This window comes from Dendrobates tinctorius, unplaced genomic scaffold, assembly GCF_039654945.1.
Source record: "Dendrobates tinctorius isolate UK_male_01 unplaced genomic scaffold, ASM3965494v1 ptg000093l, whole genome shotgun sequence".
Taxonomy (NCBI): domain Eukaryota; kingdom Metazoa; phylum Chordata; class Amphibia; order Anura; family Dendrobatidae; genus Dendrobates; species Dendrobates tinctorius.
In genome coordinates, this window is record NW_027361761.1 from 4,700,177 (window position 1) to 4,716,873 (window position 16,697).

Sequence of the window (16,697 nt, forward strand, 5' to 3'; positions counted from 1 at the left end):
ACATCACCGGAGCCCAGTATACCCCATATACCTCATTATAAACCCTGAGTATACTACATTACCAGAGCCCAGTATACCCCTATATACCTCATTATATACCCTGAGTATACTACATCACCGGAGCCCAGTATACCCCTATATAACTCATTATAAACCCTGAGTATACTACATTACCAGAGCCCAGTATACCCCTATATACCTCATTATATACCCTGAGTATACTACATCACCGAAGCCCAGTATACCCCCATATACCTCATTATAAACCCTGAGTATACTACATTACCGGATCCCAGTATACCCCCATATACCTCATTATATACCCTGAGTATACTACATCACCAGAGCCCAGTATACCCCCATATACCTCATTATAAACCCTGAGTATACTACATCACCGGAGCCCAGTATACCCCCATATACCTCATTATATACCCTGAGTATACTCCATCACCGGAGCCCAGTATACCCCCATATACCTCATTATATACCCTGTGTATACTACATCACCGGAGCCCAGTATACCCCTATATACCTCATTATATACCCTGAGTATACTACATCACCGGAGCCCAGTATACCCCCATATACCTCATTATAAACCCTGAGTATACTACATCACCGGAGCCCAGTATACCCCCATATACCTCATTATATACCCTGAGTATACTACATTACCGGAGCCCAGTATACCCTCATATACCTCATTATATACCCTGAGTATACTACATCACCGGAGCCCAGTATACCCCCATATACCTCATTATATACCCTGAGTATACTACATTACCGGAGCCCAGTATACCCCCATATACCTCATTATATACCCTGAGTATACTACATCACCGGAGCCCAGTATACCCCCATATACCTCATTATAAACCCTGAGTATACTACATCACCGGAGCCCAGTATACCCCCATATACCTCATTATAAACCCTGAGTATACTACATTACCGGAGCCCAGTATACCCCCATATACCTCATTATATACCCTGAGTATACTACATCACCGGAGCCCAGTATACCCCCATATACCTCATTATAAACCCTGAGTATACTACATCACCGGAGCCCAGTATACCCCCATATACCTCATTATAAACCCTGAGTATACTACATTACCGGAGCCCAGTATACCCCCATATACCTCATTATATACCCTGAGTATACTACATCACCGGAGCCCAGTATACCCCCATATACCTCATTATACACCCTGAGTATACTACACTACCGGAGCCCAGTATACCCCCATATACCTCATTATATACCCTGAGTATACTACATCACCGGAGCCCAGTATACCCCCATATACCTCATTATATACCCTGAGTATACTACATTACCGGAGCCCAGTATACCCCCATATACCTCATTATATACCCTGAGTATACTACATCACCGGAGCCCAGTATACCCCCATATACCTCATTATATACCCTGAGTATACTACACTACCGGAGCCCAGTATACCCCATATACCTCATTATATACCCTGAGTATACTACATTACCGGAGCCCAGTATACCCCCATATACCTCATTATATACCCTGAGTATACTACATTACCGGAGCCCAGTATACCCCCATATACCTCATTATATACCCTGAGTATACTACATTACCGGAGCCCAGTATACCCCCATATACCTCATTATATACCCTGAGTATACTACATTACCGGAGCCCAGTATACCCCATATACCTCATTATATACCCTGAGTATACTACATTACCGGAGCCCAGTATACCCCATATACCTCATTATATACCCTGAGTATACTACATCACCGGAGCCCAGTATACCCCCATATACCTCATTATATACCCTGAGTATACTACATTACCGGAGCCCAGTATACCCCCATATACCTCATTATATACCCTGAGTATACTACATTACCGGAGCCCAGTATACCCCCATATACCTCATTATATACCCTGAGTATACTACATCACCGGAGCCCAGTATACCCCCATATACCTCATTATATACCCTGAGTACACTACACTACCGGAGCCCAGTATACCCCCATATACCTCATTATATACCCTGAGTATACTACATCACCGGAGCCCAGTATACCCCCATATACCTCATTATATACCCTGAGTATACTACATTACCGGAGCCCAGTATACCCCCATATACCTCATTATATACCCTGAGTATACTACATTACCGGAGCCCAGTATACCCCCATATACCTGATTATATACCCTGAGTATACTACATCACCGGAGCCCAGTATACCCCATATACCTCATTATATACCCTGAGTATACTAGATTACCTGAGCCCAGTATACCCCCATATACCTCATTATAAACCCTGAGTATACTACATCACCGGAGCCCAGTATACCCCCATATACCTCATTATAAACCCTGAGTATACTACATCACCAGAGCCCAGTATACCCCCATATACCTCATTATATACCCTGAGTATACTACATCACCAGAGCCCAGTATACCCCCATATACCTCATTATATACCCTGAGTATACTACATCACCGGAGCCCAATACACCCCATATACCTCATTATATACCCTGAGTATCTGCTCGGCCTACAACCTGCAACAGTGACCCCATTCCTTCACAGCTCCTGCAGTCTCTCGCACCAGTGGTCACCACTCACCTGACTAAAATATTTAACCTCTCTCTTTCTTCAGGTATATTTCCCTCCTCATTTAAACATGCCATCATAACCCCTTTACTTAAAAAGCCATCCCTGGACCAGAACTGCACTGCTAACTACAGACCTGTCTCTAACCTTCCCTTCATCTCTAAACTCCTGGAACGCCTGGTCCACTCCCGTCTGATCCGCTATCTCTCGGATAACTCTCTTCTCGACCCTCTCCAATCCGGTTTCCGCTCTTTACACTCCACTGAAACTGCCCTCACTAAAGTCTCTAATGATCTGCTAACAGCTAAATTGAAAGGTTATTGCTCCCTGTTGATTCTCTTGGATCTCTCTGCAGCATTTGACACTGTGGATCACCAGCTCCTCCTCACTATGCTCCGCTCTATAGGCCTCAAGGACACAGCCCTCTCCTGGTTCTCCTCCTACCTCTCTGACCGCTCCTTCACTGTATCTTTTGCCGGCTCCTCTTCCTCTCCTCGTCCCCTTACTATCGGGGTCCCACAGGGCCCAGTCCTAGGCCCCCTCCTCTTCTCTCTATACACTGCCCCTATTGGACAAACAATCAGCAGATTTGGGTTCCAGTATCATCTCTATGCTGATGACACCCAATTATACACTTCTTCCCTTGACATCACCCCTACCCTAATTCAAAATACCAAGGATTGTCTGTCTGCTGTCTCTAACATCATGTCCTCCCTCTATCTGAAACTAAATCTCTCCAAAACTGAACTTCTTGTGTTTCTCCCCTCTACTAACCTCACTCTACCTAACATCGAAATAACCCTGGAGGGTTCAACCATAACTCCCAAGCAGCATGCCCGCTGTCTTGGGGTCATATTTGACACCGAACTTTCCTTTACTCCCTATATCCGATCTCTCACTCGCTCTTGTCACCTGCATCTTAAAAACATCTCCAGAATCCGACCTTTTCTCACATTTGAAACTGCTAAGACTCTTACTGTCGCTCTTATTCATTCTCGTCTGGACTACTGCAACTCTCTTCTGATCGGTCTCCCTCTTACCAAACTTTCTCCTCTCCAATCCATCTTGAATGCGGCAGCCAGGTCATATTTCTGTACAGCCGCTTCACCGATGCCTCCATCTTGTGCCAGTCATTACACTGGCTACCTATTCGCTACAGGGTCCAGTATAAACGCATCTCTCTCACCCACAAAGCTCTCCACTGTTCTGCACCGCCTTATATCTCCTCTCTCATCTCTGTCTATCGCCCTACACGTGCCCTCCGTTCTACAAATGACCTAAGACTAACATCCCCCGTAATCCGAACCTCGCACCTCCGTCTCCAAGACTTCTCTCGTGCTGCGCCAGCTCTCTGGAATGCACTTCCCCAGACGATCAGACTGATGCCTAGCCCTGACCTATTCAAGCGCGATTTGAAAACCCATCTCTTCAAACAAGCCTACCATATCAACTACTCAGTAAACTAACTTTGCCCTGTTCCCTCCTTCCAAATATTATTCTGAATCTGCACCCTACTATTCCTCTGTCTCCTCACCCTCCATGCACACGATAACTGCGCTTGATACTTGACTATTGCACTTAAACACACGGGCTGATGACCGGATCATGCATCTTTATATGAAAATCCCTATTATAATTGCCAGACCTGAATTAACAAGCACTTTTCACCTACAGTGTCCCCCACCCCCTATTTCCTTGTAGATTGTAAGCTCGCGAGCAGGGACCTCACTCCTAATGTCACTGTTTAAATTGTCTTAACTTGTATTGAATTTATTGTCTGTATATGTCCCCGCTTAATTGCAAAGTGCTGCGGAATATGTTGGCGCTATATAAACAAAAATTATTATTATTATTACATTACCGGAGCCCAGTATACCCCCATATACCTCATTATATACCCTGAGTATACTAGATTACCAGATCCCAGTATACCCCATATACCTAATTATATACCCTGAGTATACTACATTACCTGAGCCCAGTATACCCCTATATACCTCATTATATACCCTGAGTATACTACATTACCGGAGCCTAGTATACCCCCATATACCTCATTATATACACTGAGTATACTAGATTACCAGATCCCAGTATACCCCATATACCTAATTATATACCCTGAGTATACTACATCACCGGAGCCCAGTATACCCCCATATACCTCATTATATACACTGAGTATACTAGATTAACTGAGCCCAGTATACCCCCATATACCTCATTATATACCCTGAGTATACTACATTACCTGAGCCCAGTATACCCCTATATACCTCATTATATACCCCGAGTATACTAGATTAACTGAGCCCAGTATACCCTCATATACCTCATTATATACCCTGAGTATACTACATTACCGGAGCCCAGTATACCCCTATATACCTCATTATATACCCTGAGTATACTCCATCACCGGAGCCCAGTATACCCTCATATACCGCATTATATATCCTGACTATACTAGATTACCAGAGCTCAGTATACCACCATATACCTCATTATATACCCTGAGTATACTACATCACCGGAGCCCAGTATACCCCCATATACCTCATTATATACCCTGAGTATACTACATTACCGGAGCCCAGTATACCCCTATAAACCTCATTATATACCCTGAGTATACTCCATCACCGGAGCCCAGTATACCCCATATACCTCATTATACATCCTGAGTATACTACATTACCGGAGCCCAGTATACCCCCCATATACCTCATTATATAGCCTGAGTATACTAAATTACCTGAGCCCAGTATACCCCCCATATACCTCATTATATACCCTGAATATACTACATTACCAGAGCCCAGTATACCCTCATATACCGCATTATATATCCTGAGTATACTAGATTACCAGAACCCAGTATACCCCATATACCTTATTATATACCCTGAGTATACTACATCACCGGAGCCCAGTATACCCCTATATACCTCATTTTATACCCTGAGTATACTACATCACCGGAGCCCAGTATACCCCCATATACCTCATTATATACCCTGAGTAAACTACATTACCTGAGCCCAGTATACCCCCATATACCTCATTATATAACCTGAGTATACTACATCACCGGAGCCCAGTATACCCCATATACCTCATTATATACCCTGAGTATACTACATCACCGGAGCCCAGTATACCCCCATATACCTCATTATATTCCCTGAGTATACTACATTACCGGAGCCCAGTATACCCCTATATACCTCATTATATTCCCTGAGTATACTACATTACCGGAGCCCAGTATACCCCATATACCTCATTATATACCCTGAGTATACTACATCACCGGAGCCCAGTATACCCCATATACCTCATTATATACCCTGAGTATACTACATCACCGGAGCCCAGTATACCCCCATATACCTCATTATATTCCCTGAGTATACTACATTACCAGAGCCCAGTATGCCCCTATATACCTCATTATATACCCTGAGTATACTACATTACCGGAGCCAAGTATACCCCATATACCTCATTATATACCCTGAGTATACTACATCACCAGAGCCCAGTATACCCCCATATACCTCATTATATACCCTGAGTATACTACATCACCGGAGCCCAGTATACCCCCATATACCTCATTATATACCCTGAGTATACTACATCACCGGAGCCCAGTATACCCCCATATACCTCATTATATACCCTGAGTATACTACATTACCTGAGCCCAGTATAACCCCATATACCTCATTATATACCCTGAGTATACTACATTACCTGAGCCCAGTATACCCCTATATACCTCATTATATACCCCGAGTATACTAGATTACCTGAGCCCAGTATACCCTCATATACCTCATTATATACCCTGAGTATACTACATTACCGGAGCCCAGTATACCCCTATATACCTCATTATATACCCTGAGTATACTCCATCACCGGAGCCCAGTATACCCCCATATACCTCATTATATACCCTGAGTATACTACATTACCGGAGCCCAGTATACCCTCATATACCGCATTATATATCCTGACTATACTAGATTACCAGAGCTCAGTATACCCCCATATACCTCATTATATACCCTGAGTATACTAGATTACCTGAGCCCAGTATACCCCCATATACCTCATTATATATCCTGATTATACTAAATTACCTGAGCCCAGTATACCCCCATATACCTCATTATATACCCTGAGTATACTACATTACCTGAGCCCAGTATACCCCCATATACCTCATTATATACCCTGAGCATACTACATTACCGGAGCCCAGTATACCCTCATATACTGCATTATATATCCTGAGTATACTAGATTACCAGATCCCAGTATACCCCCATATACCTCATTATATACCCTGAGTATACTACATCACCGGAGCCCAGTATACCCCCATATACCTCATTATATACCCTGAGCATACTAGATTACCTGAGCCCAGTATACCCCCATATACCTCATTATATACCCTGAATATACTACATTACCTGAGCCCAGTATACCCCCATATACCTAATTATATACCCTGAGTATACTACATTACCGGAGCCCAGTATACCCCTATAAACCTCATTATATACCCTGAGTATACTCCATCACCGGAGCCCAGTATACCCCCATATACTTCATTATATACGCTGAGTATACTACATCACCGGAGCCCAGTATACCCCTATATACCTCATTATATAGCCTGAGTATACTAAATTACCTGAGCCCAGTATACCCCCATATACCTCATTTTATACCCTGAGTATACTACATTACCGGAGTCCAGTATACCCTCATATACCGCATTATATACCCTGAGTACACTACATTACCTGAGCCCAGTATACCCCCATATACCTCATTATATAACCTGAGTATACTACATCACCGGAGCCCAGTATACCCCATATACCTCATTATATACCCTGAGTATACTACATCACCGGAGCCCAGTATACCCCCATATACCTTATTATATTCCCTGAGTATACTACATTACCGGAGCCCAGTATACACCTATATACCTCATTATATAACCTGAGTATACTACATCATCGGAGCCCAGTATACCCCATATACCTCATTATATACCCTGAGTATACTACATTACCGGAGCCCAGTATACCCCCATATACCTCATTATATTCCCTGAGTATACTACATTACCAGAGCCCAGTATGCCCCTATATACCTCATTATATACCTTGAGTATACTACATTACCGGAGCCCAGTATACCACCATATACCTCATTATATTCCCTGAGTATACCATATTACCAGAGCCCGTTATGCCCCTATATACTTCATTATATACCCTGAGTATACTAGATTACCAGAGCCCATTATACCCCCATATACCTCATTATATTCCCTGAGTATACTACATTACAAAAGCCCAGTATGCCCCTATATACCTCATTATATACCCTGAGTATACTACATTACCGGAGCCCAGTATACCCCTATATACCTCATTATATACCCTGAGTATACTACATCACCAGAGCTCAGTATACCCCCATATACCTCATTATATTCCCTGAGTATACTACATTACCAGAGCCCAGTATACCCCTATATACCTCATTATATACCCTGAGCATACTAGATTACCGGAGCCCAGTATACCCCTATATACCTCATTATATACCCTGAGTATACTACATTACCGGAGCCCAGTATACCCCATATACCTCATTAGATACCCTGAGTATACTACATTACCGGAGCCCAGTATACCCCATATACCTCATTATATACCCTGAGTATACTACATTACCGGAGCCCAGTATACCCCCATATACCTCATTATATTCCCTGAGTATACTACATTACCAGAGCCCAGTATGCCCCTATATACCTCATTATATACCTTGAGTATACTACATTACCGGAGCCCAGTATACCACCATATACCTCATTATATTCCCTGAGTATACCATATTACCAGAGCCCGTTATGCCCCTATATACTTCATTATATACCCTGAGTATACTAGATTACCAGAGCCCATTATAGCCCCATATACCTCATTATATTCCCTGAGTATACTACATTACAAAAGCCCAGTATGCCCCTATATACCTCATTATATACCCTGAGTATACTACATTACCGGAGCCCAGTATACCCCTATATACCTCATTATATACCCTGAGTATACTACATCACCAGAGCTCAGTATACCCCCATATACCTCATTATATTCCCTGAGTATACTACATTACCAGAGCCCAGTATACCCCTATATACCTCATTATATACCCTGAGCATACTAGATTACCGGAGCCCAGTATACCCCTATATACCTCATTATATACCCTGAGTATACTACATTACCGGAGCCCAGTATACCCCATATACCTCATTAGATACCCTGAGTATACTACATTACCGGAGCCCAGTATACCCCATATACCTCATTATATACCCTGAGTATACTACATTACCGGAGCCCAGTATACCCGTATATACCTCATTATATAACCTGAGTATACTACATCACCTGAGCCCAGTATACCCCATATACCTCATTATATACCCTGAGTATACTACATCACCAGAGCCCAGTATGCCCCTATATACCTCATTATATACCCTGAGTATACTACATCACCAGAGCCCAGTATACCCCCATATACCTCATTAGATACCCTGAGTATACTACAATAACGGAGCCCAGTATACCCCCATATTCCTCATTATATACCCTGAGTATACTACATCACCGGAGCCCAGTATACCCCCATATACCTCATTATATACCCTGAGTATACTACATTACCAGAGCCCAGTATACCCCTATATACCTCATTATATACCCTGAGTATACTACATCACCGGAGCCCAATACACCCCATATACCTCATTATATTCCTAGTATACTACATTGCCAGAGGCCAGTATGCCCCTATATACCTCATTATATACCCTGAGTATACTACACTACCAGAGCCCAGTATACCCCCATATACCTCATTATATTCCCTGAGTATACTACATTACCAGAGCCCAGTATACCCCTATATACCTCATTATATACCCTGAGTATACTACATTACCAGAGCTCAGTATACCTCTATATACCTCATTATAAACCCTGAGTATACTACATCACCAGAGCCCAGTATACCCCCCATATACCTCATTATATTCCTAGTATACTACATTGCCAGAGGCCAGTATGCCCCTATATACCTCATTATATACCCTGAGTATACTACACTACCAGAGCCCAGTATACCCCCATATACCTCATTATATTCCCTGAGTATACTACATTACCAGAGCCCAGTATACCACTATATACCTCATTATATACCCTGAGTATACTACATCACCGGAGCCCAGTATACCCCCATATACCTCATTATATTCCCTGAGTATACTACATCACCAGAGCCCAGTATACCCCCATATACCTCATTATATACCCTGAGTATACTACATCACCAGAGCCCAGTATACCCCTATATACCTCATTATATTCCCTGAGTATACTACATTACCAGAGCCCAGTATACCACTATATACCTCATTATATACCCTGAGTATACTACATCACCGGAGCCCAGTATACCCCCATATACCTCATTATATTCCCTGAGTATACTACATCACCAGAGCCCAGTATACCACTATATACCTCATTATATACCCTGAGTATACTACATCACCAGAGCCCAGTATACCCCTATATACCTCATTATATTCCCTGAGTATACTACATCACCGGAGCCCAGTATACCCTCATATACCTCATTATACACCCTGAGTATACTACATCACCGGAGCCTAGTATACCCCTATATACCTCATTATATACTACATCACCGGAGCCCAGTATACCCCTATATACCTCATTATATTCCCTGAGTATACTACATCACCGGAGCCCAGTATACCCCTATATACCTCATTATATACCCTGAGTATACTACATTACTGGAGCCCAGTATACCCCCATATACCTCATTATATACCCTGAGTATACTACATCACCAGAGCCCAGTATACCATCATATACCTCATTATATACCCTGAGTATACTACATCACCAGAGCCCAGTATACCCACATATACCTCATTATATACCCTGAGTATACTACATTACCGGAGCCCAGCATTCCATCATACCTCATTATCCAGCCTCAGTATACTACATTTTGCAGCCTTAAAAGAAAACCTAACCAGCACCGCCAAACAGAATAAAGCAAGTGTGAACAGGTGCAAGCTGCTGTAGCTGCATAACACACAAAGAGCAGGATACAGCCGCCTCTGTAATAACTAAAATGTCTGCAAACACTGAATATATCATTTTTAGGTTGCATTACTGCTGTATGAAAGATACTTATAAAATAAAGGTACGTAGCACACAAATTGGGGAATTCACGAGCGCTCACCAGCCTCAGCAAGGCAAAGTTTCTCTGATGAGACCCTAAACCTAATATTTATCTGACATAAGACTTCTAGGCAGAAAGCTACAAGTGTATGGGGCAGGAAGGATCCAGCACTGATTAAAAGGCCGATGGGAGGAGATCAGTCAAATAAGGGGGCAGTCACCACCTCCATTAGTGAACTACAAAAAAGTGACCGGCACCTTGAAAAAAAAAATAAATCTCTCAGGGTCCCGTCAAAGAAAGGTGCGTCTTGTCATGGCTGGTGGGCTTGATGTGGGTTGCCAGATTACGTATATTGACAAAATATTATGTTTTAATGCATGGTTTTCATTTTTATGCAAGGTGCAGCATGGCCCTTTAGTGATGGTGGGGTGTCTTCCCCAGTGGGGTGCACTTATATAGTGCTGTGCAGCCGCCTGATCAATAGACTGTGAGCCAGACACTGCACACTACGCGCACCTGTGTGACTGGTGCCCTATACCAGCCTTATACGCATGTGTTCCTAATACAGGCGACCACCTCCTCTATGAATGGGTGGGTTGTGAGAGGTTGTTTGATCAGTATTGTGTGGCCTCCGCCTTCATCAGGGGTGCGGCTGCTGCGGCCTCCTGTGGGTATGTTGCTTTTTTGACCTGTGTTGGTAAATATGACTTTTTTCTGCTAAAAAATTCTTAGGCTGTGTGCACACGATGCAGATTAGCAGCGGATTTTACCGCGCAGAAACGTTGCATATCCGCATTGTGATGTACAGTAGCCTTAAAATCAATGTAAAAAAAAAAACGCTGTGCAGACGCTGCAAGTTTTCCCGCGGTACAAAATCCGCAGCATGTTACTTCTTTTGTGCGGTTTTCCATCTCCCCTGTCACCAAATCCGCAGGGGAAAACCGCAATGAAAAACCGCATGTAAAATGGAAGCAATCCGCAGGAAAAATGCAGGTCATTTGACCTGCGGATTTCTTCCATTCTGCGCGGAAAAATCTGCAGGGCCAAAAAGTACGTGTGCACTCAGCCTTATGCCTTTTTGCTGTTTTTTTTTATTATTGGAGTTGGTGAGTGCCCCATATGACTGTGCAGTGTGCACTCCTCCTCCCATCGTCTTGAGGCTCATGGTAGTTAATGCTGGTTCCTTCCTGACTTTATATCTACAGGCCTGGGGCCCAGGAGAGACCTGTCTGACCAATATTAGGTTTAGGGTATGTGCACACGCTGCGGAATGCTCTGCGGATTTGGCTGCGCGGATTTTGTAAAATCCGCAGGTAAATCTGCAGGTCAAAAGACCTGCAGTTTTGCCCTGTGGATTAGGCTGCGGTTTATCATCTCTACAAAGGAGGAGATGGTAATCCGCAGCGGAATCCGCAGAAAGAATTGACCTGTCAATTCTTTCTGTGGTTTAGAAACCACAGCAAAACCGCGCGGAAAAATCCACACCATCTGCACTGCGGTTTTTGATATCCATAGGATATTATGGTACTGTACACAGCAGCATAAACTGCTGCGGATCCGCAGCGACCAAATCCGCTGCGGAACCGCAGAAGAATCCGCAGTGTCCCATTACAGGAAAGTCGTCTTGTCATGAACAGGCCAAATTGTGGGTGAAGTACCTGTATTTAATAAGTATATTCTATATAGCAGTAATGGCGTCCAAATGTCGTATATTCACTGTCTGCAGACATCTGAGCACTTACCGAGGCCGCTGTATTGTGTATATGGCTCAGCCTCCGTATACTCCTCAGATGCATCTCTAACGGTGTGTGCACACGTGTTTTTTTTTGTGTGTGTGTTTTTACTGGCAAAACCGCTTACAAGAAGCACTTTTTGTGCATATTGATGCGTTTTTTTTCCGGTAAAAAAAAACCGCATTGCAATAAATGCAGCATGCTCATTAATTTTGCGGAAAAATCCGCATTTCTAACTATTTTCTATGAGACTGGGGACGCTCCAGAAAAAAGCATGCGTTTCCTGGGAAGGAGTCCGGTTTTTAGTCAGGAATTCTCTGCATATGTGGGTACATAGCCTAAAAAACCTTAATATACTTCCATATCCAGTCTGAATACTGAAATATTCTTCATTATGTAGTCTCCACATATACCCTATATACAGCCCCAACATATCCACCCTCACCATATCGCCTATATACAGCCTCCCTATATCTAGTCTCACCATATCCCTAATATGTAGCCTCCCCATATCCCCTGTATCCAGTCTCACCATATTACCTATACTCATCCATCCTGTATCCAGCCTCGCCATATCCCCTGTATCCAGCCTCCCTGTATCCAGCCTCGCCATATCCCCTGTATCCAGCCTCCCTGTATCCAGCCTCCCTGTATCCAGCCTCGCCATATCCCCTGTATCCAGCCTCCCTGTATCCAGCCTCCCTGTATCCAGCCTCCCTGTATCCAGCTTCGCCATATCCCCTGTATCCAGCCTCCCTGTATCCAACTTCGCCATATCCCCTGTATCCAGCCTCACTACACTATAACACACCATTTAATATTATCCTTCCCATACGGACATGGACCTTGCAGGCAATTCCTTTATTATTAGATAATTACTGAGCATATATAAGTTAATAATAGCATAAGCTATTCTTATAATTCCCTTTAGTATATGTCAGTGTCCTTATATACTCACGTTATTCCAAGGTCCTCTCTTACTCTCTAACTATTGGCATTATATTGTCTCTTCTGAGAAATTCTGTTACATGTAGCGCAGACATGAAACCTGTAATCTGCCCACACAGGAATCTCTAGATCCAGAGAGAAATCCATCTGCGCAGGTAGAAATACACAGTATAGCCGCACACAGAACTAGATATATAGAGTATAATGTGCACACAGAGCTCCATGTAGAGGCAGGACAGCCCATGTCGGGGGGTTTAGAGGCAGGACAGCCCATGTCGGGGGGTTTAGAGGCAGGACAGCCCATGTCGGGGGGTTTAGAGGCAGGACAGCCCATGTCGGGGGGTTTAGAGGCAGGACAGCCCATGTCGGGGGGTTTAGAGGCAGGACAGCCCATGTCGGGGGGTTTAGAGGCAGGACAGCCCATGTCGGGGGGTTTAGAGGCAGGACAGCCCATGTCGGGGGGTTTAGAGGCAGGACAGCCCATGTCGGGGGGTTTAGAGGCAGGACAGCCCATGTCGGGGGGTTTAGAGGCAGGACAGCCCATGTCGGGGGGTTTAGAGGCAGGACAGCCCATGTCGGGGGGTTTAGAGGCAGGACAGCCTGTGTGCTGTCCCTGGGTGGAGGAGGCTCCTTCTGCTTAATATCACTGGGTGACCCCAGAGCAATGTCCCGGCCCCTGTGATCACCAATATCAGCCCATTTACTGCAAACTAATATTTCCTGATAATATGGAGACTTCTCCCCACATGGCAGATTATACATCACTCCTTGTCCTGCCTGCACAGACAACAGACTGGAGGATTCCTGCAGTTCAGTGATTGCTCCAGTTATAGAATTGTGTTTGTGTCTTAGTAATAGTTTTAGCAATGGTCATTATCTGGGTGGTGGCAGTATGGCAATGTTATTACTATCAGCAGTGAAAGTAATAATAGCATTATTATTAGAATTAGTGGCTGTAGTGTAATTACTAGTAGCGAGGATTACAGAATCTACAGCTGGGAAAACTCCTCTCTATACTGAAAATACCGACAAGATCACTCACTAGGAAATGGCAAGATTACCAAATATTTATTTTTTTACTAAAATTGTTTTCCTGCCAATATTACAATTACTGATTCTTAGAATATATATATTCTACAGAATATATTATATATCTAATATCAAGATAAAATAAATATAGAGAGATAGATAGATATACACAAGATAAAATAATAAAATAAAGAGAAATTGTGTGTGTGTGTGTGTGTATATATATATATATATATATATATATATATATATATATATATATATATATATATTCTAAAAATAAAGTTAATAACCTTCATAATTTTCTGTAGAAATTCATGATATATTAAGCTTCTACAATATGTTAGGAAGTTAGTTATGTTATTATAATTAGCAATCACTTACTATGCTAAATTATTATTTTATTATACATTTTTCAATCATTAAGAAAATGAAACTATAGTGTATTGTTTCTAGCAAGAATGTGAGAATTAATAGGACAAAACTTTGTTGAAATAAGTTAATAATTTATGAGTTTTATATATGGATATTCCTAGTAATCTAGTAGAATAAGGAAAGCTAAAACACCATATCATTTTTTTAGAAGTAGGAAAAATAAGAGGCTTTTAGAAACCTAATTATTAGATTCATGGCATGTTTTTATTGTTACAATTATGCTATTGAAATAATGATTGCCATAAATATACTATTGAGCTATGTTTTAGTAAAATAATTGTTACATTCATAAGGTTTTCATTATTCGTAGTATTACGCTTATTCTATTGAAATAATCCGTTTCGCTAATCTACTATTGAACGATTTTAGTAACACTTGTTGCAGATTTATAGCCGTTTTGTGGTTTCCTTGTTTGCTTTAATCAGGAATATTAATTATCCTATTCGAAATACATTTTTGCAACCAAACAAATACAATCCCCCTCTCTGGTATATGCACGCGTTGACGTCTTGAATACTCAGCTGTATTATTGTTCCATAGATTATACATGAAACTTTTAGACTTCTAAAACTTAGTGAAAATGTCATCTTCAGACTTACCTCTTATGTACGCTGCCTGTGTGTGATATAGATATATCGTGATATTAGACGACTCTCGTAATGTTCCGAGACCCTATAATATCACCTAAAATTCCCTTTATAATAGCTCCAAGAAGTAAGATCCAAGGAGAGCCAAGAAAAAAACTTGAACTGATCCCTTCTCCTGACATGGCCTTTATATAAAAGTGAAGTAATTACACACTTGGGCATGGCTTAGATTATTTGTGGCACATCTGATTGATTTTACCTATTAAAAGCTGCACCTGCAGACCAGGAGAATACATCTGGAAGTTTGCAATTCTTTGTCTGTCACCCCATTGATAAAATGCAAAAGAAAAAAAAGTTTCTATGTTGCCCTTGTCCTACTGTACTAATAAAGGGCTTGTAAAGCTAATATTATTCAAACATTGCTACAACATAGAATGTTCCTGATATTGGCCTATAAGGTATATTGCCTTACTGCGGTCAGTAATGATGTCCTAGCAATGGAAATATGGAAACAAGTGATGCATATATATGTATAGTGCACGTACCATGTCATACTACCAATAATGCCAACATTTTAGACCTGGCATGACGTGTGCCCATACTGGGTACATTGTGCCACACCTATGGGGATATATGACCCCCAAGGATGGCTTGTAGAAGAGTTATCAGCGGTCTCATGGTCAGCCTTGAGTTTCTCCTAGAACATATAGAGCGCTCTGTAAATATATCCCAATCAATAGCCTAATAAAGTGTGCACTTTATCCTGTCTCCAGAATGATGGATGCTGATCAATAGGGTCTAAGGGTTAATGTGCAAAATGAGGAACCTGTAGTCACCAAGCAAAGATTTGCTATGTGATAAGGAGGGAAATTGGAAGAAATGCTCTAAGGATGGTAATAATAGTGATATTTCTCTTACAACTAATCGTTTTCCAAGTCTTCAGTCATTTAGGGGATTATTTCACCTTACTATACAGTATCCAACACCCAAAGGTCT

At 42.2% G+C, this 16,697-nt stretch overlaps 1 protein-coding gene across 3 annotated transcripts in view; it reads left to right on the top strand.

Annotated features, from left to right (window-relative positions):
- The first annotated feature begins 11,174 nt into the window (after positions 1–11,174).
- The window catches only part of GATA4 (GATA binding protein 4), a 62,213-nt gene continuing 56,690 nt past the window's right edge, over positions 11,175–16,697 (top strand). The window contains exon 1 of one of the 3 annotated variants that reach the window (XM_073586387.1): positions 11,175–11,269. The gene's annotated coding sequence lies outside the window, so the exon portion shown is untranslated. Of the gene's footprint in view, positions 11,270–11,508; positions 11,641–16,697 lie in introns of those variants that run through there. The other 2 variants (XM_073586386.1, XM_073586389.1) reach the window with 2 other exon arrangements.